This window comes from Jatropha curcas, chromosome 5 (assembly GCF_041381405.1).
Source record: "Jatropha curcas cultivar XTBG-Jc1 chromosome 5, XTBG_Jcur_1.0, whole genome shotgun sequence".
In the NCBI taxonomy this organism is placed as follows: Eukaryota; Viridiplantae; Streptophyta; class Magnoliopsida; order Malpighiales; family Euphorbiaceae; genus Jatropha; species Jatropha curcas.
This window is the reverse complement of record NC_143155.1, coordinates 2,023,675-2,026,969: the sequence shown is the minus strand read 5'-3', so window position 1 is coordinate 2,026,969 and position 3,295 is coordinate 2,023,675. Positions and strand designations below refer to the sequence as shown.

At 32.9% G+C, this 3,295-nt stretch overlaps 1 long non-coding RNA gene across 1 annotated transcript; it reads left to right on the top strand.

Moving 5' to 3' along the window:
- Nucleotides 1-526: 526 nt before the first annotated feature.
- Nucleotides 527-3,067, top strand: LOC149496012 (uncharacterized). Its single transcript, XR_016321047.1, has 3 exons — nt 527-849; nt 1,852-1,935; nt 2,756-3,067. It is a non-coding gene; the product is annotated as an uncharacterized LOC149496012 (long non-coding RNA).
- The last annotated feature ends 228 nt before the right edge of the window (nt 3,068-3,295 follow it).

Below are 3,295 nucleotides of genomic sequence, written 5' to 3'. Positions count from 1 at the left end.
ATACACCGAATTTTTATTTTCGAAATTTTCAAATTTAATTTAAATCAAAAATAAGAAATTTTGACTGTGTGGGCTGTAAATGTAACACAGTCTCAAATCGAGCCCAAATTTTTGAGTTGGGCCCAAGCCCAAAAACAGATTATTCGGGAATTTCGATTAGAGAACACTTAAAAAGTTTCGATGAAATAAAATGGGACTCTAGTTACTAATTGATTACAAATGTATGTATATGTATGTAACTGCAATAAATTAATTGTCTTAAAATCAAATATCATTACTATTAATATTGTATTATAATTGAGTAAATAGAGAAAATATTGCGAAACCGAACTAAATAAACAAAATAAGTCGAACCGGACCTGAAAATCAAATTGATTTTTCGAAAACCAAATGAATAACCTGAGAATCATGTGAAAAACCTGCAAATCGAGTAAAAATCTAGCTGAGTCGTTGAATCAGACCGATCCGGTTCGGATCGAACCGGAATCATCTAGAAGTTGGACATACTTTATTTCTTTTCTTTTCTTCTTCTTCCTTTCCTCTCCTGCGTCGACCTCATCTCCTCCTCCTCTTCTCCTCTTCTTCTCTTCCTCTTTTTTTTTCTTCTTCTTCTTTCTTTCTTTCCTTTTTCTTTCTTTCTTTCCCTTTCTTCTTCCCTGCAACTGGGTCTGCGTCACTGCCAGCTCCTCCTCTAGCTCATCGCGCCACCACAGCCCCTTCTGCCTTCGATCGAGCAAGCGTCGTGCCTCACCCGACTCGTCACGCCATCGCCACCGCCTAGCCGCCGCTCCAGCATGCCTCCGACCACCAAGCTAGCAGAAATTCAACAAAAAAAAAAATTATATCGGGGTATAAATTAATTTAAATACATTTTAGTTAATTAATTTAATTTTATTAATGATAGTTAATTAAATTTAGTTAGTTTAATTTTAATAATTTTAGTTGATTTAGTTAATGTTAATAATATTAGTTAATTAAATTAAGTTTATTATTTGCAGTTAATTAATTTAGTAGTATTAGTTAATGAAATTAATTTTATTATTTGTAGTCAATTAGTTTAGTTAAGTTAATGTTAGTAATGTTAGTTAATTAAATTAATTTTATTTGTAGTTAATTAATTTGGTTAATTTAATTTGGTCATTGTGAGTAGTTAATAGCTTTATAATATTAGTGTTGATATAATTAAGGTAGTTTAAAAATAATGTTATTGTAATGTATAAATTGGATTGTGTGGTGATGTTGAGATTGAAGGAGGATGGGAAAATGTTATTTGATTAATTGCCCGATGGATGGGCTGTGTGGCTTGAAATTATTAGATAAACTGTTGATATTTTAACAGGTGGATAATCCAAATTTTAGGGGAGATGCTGCCGAAAAGTCGGTAGAAAATAAATTGTATTTTAAAAACTAAATTACTTATAGCGATTAAATTATTCATAGAAATTAAAAATATAGAATAAGATTATGAGAGGGATAAATAAACAAATAAATAAATAAACAAGAGGAACGAATTTATATATAGTTCAGTGAATTAAATACCGACTAAAGTTATTAACGTTATGAATATTATATGATCAATCGTATTATCATTATTAATATTATTATTATTAATCATATTAAATATTTTGATTAGTAGTATTATAAAATATTAATTACCAAATAAATAGACGTTTTACTTAACGAATAAATTAGAAGAAATAAATCAAATAAAGATGCACTATAGATATACAGTTTAGTTTGATAAGTTAGTGAACCGACGAGTAACGAAAACAAATAAATGAAAACAAATAAATGAATGTAAACTGCATTTTCCAAATTAGAATTCTTATGTAGAATTTTCTTATTATATAGATACTTATAAAGTTTCGGACTGTGAAGACAAAGGCCAGGAGCGCACAATAAGAAAGGCAGTCCTTTGAAGGACAACAAAAAACTGTGAGTAGTGTTAGATAATTCGCCTCATCCGCCTGCATTCATGCATTCACGACTAAATGTTATCATGCATTACTGCTATATTGTGATGCACTATTTGTTGATATTAAATAATGCTTGATTACCTGTGATGTGATATTGCTGTGCCTTGTTTGTGTGGAATTGGGATGAAGTGGACCACCATGGATTTGTGAGGACGGTCTATGTGATATGGATCCTGAATATGATATGATATGGAGTTTGACCGTCAGCCGGGTAAATGGGAGATCGGCGCCCCCGTGTGCACCTGATGATATGGATTATATGGAAAACCACAGGATGGCTTCTTGTTGTTGCGCACCTGATGATCTAGATTTGATTGTAGCCCGCAGGGTGGCCTCCTGTTGTGAGCACTTGATGATCTAGATTGGATGGAGACCACCGGGTTGCCTCCTGTTGGCATTTTTTTTTTTTTTTTTTTAAAAAAAAAAAGAGAGAGAATGGAAAAACAATGAGAGGACTGGTCAGTGAGGAGTAGACCAGTTGGCCGTATGGGGGTCGGCTCCCTGGTGCACATGTATGAGAGGGCGAGCCATGTGTGAGGACGGCTCGTTGGGGTTTTAGGTGGTGCCACTGACTAATTTCCACGTGATGTGATTATATGAAGGTGATACTAATTGTGGTTGCTGTTGTATTGCCATTTGTGTGACACTGCATGATCATAAATTTAATCGATAAACAAATAAAAATATTTTAGCATCTGTATGATTGTGTGGGGTGAGAGGGTTATCTAACCCTACTCATTGAGTTTGGCGCTCACCCCTGCCTACCTATTTTTTTCCAGGTAATAGAAGAAAGAAAAATCCTATGGAGTTGAGACATAAGTATAGAAGACTGTAAACGATAAATAAATGATGATGTAAATGTACAGGTAGAGTTCCGCAATTGTATTCTAGTGGGTTGTAGATGAACTGTACTAGTGGTACATAATTGAAATAAATTATTGGGCCTGTATCCACAATTAAGCAAATCAATAGAGAGGAAATATTGAATTAATTCAATACATGTAATAAAGAATAAAGAAGACAACAATTAGTCTCTCTCTATTTCTATTTCTATTTCTCTATAAAAAAGAAGACTCCTCTTTTCTTGCTCATGAGGTTCAAAGCAACTAAAACTGCTTCTGTCAGTTTAATATGGCAATTAAAAAGCTGTTATTTTTAGGGTCTATTCCGCAATATTAGAGTGTTTAATATTTCGTAAAAAATCAATAATGTATCTGATAATGACATCTTGGAGATGAGCAGCTGAAGATAAGGCTGCACATTTTTAATAAAATGACGAGGCAATGTAGTTAATATCAATTTAGGTGATTTAATTTTAT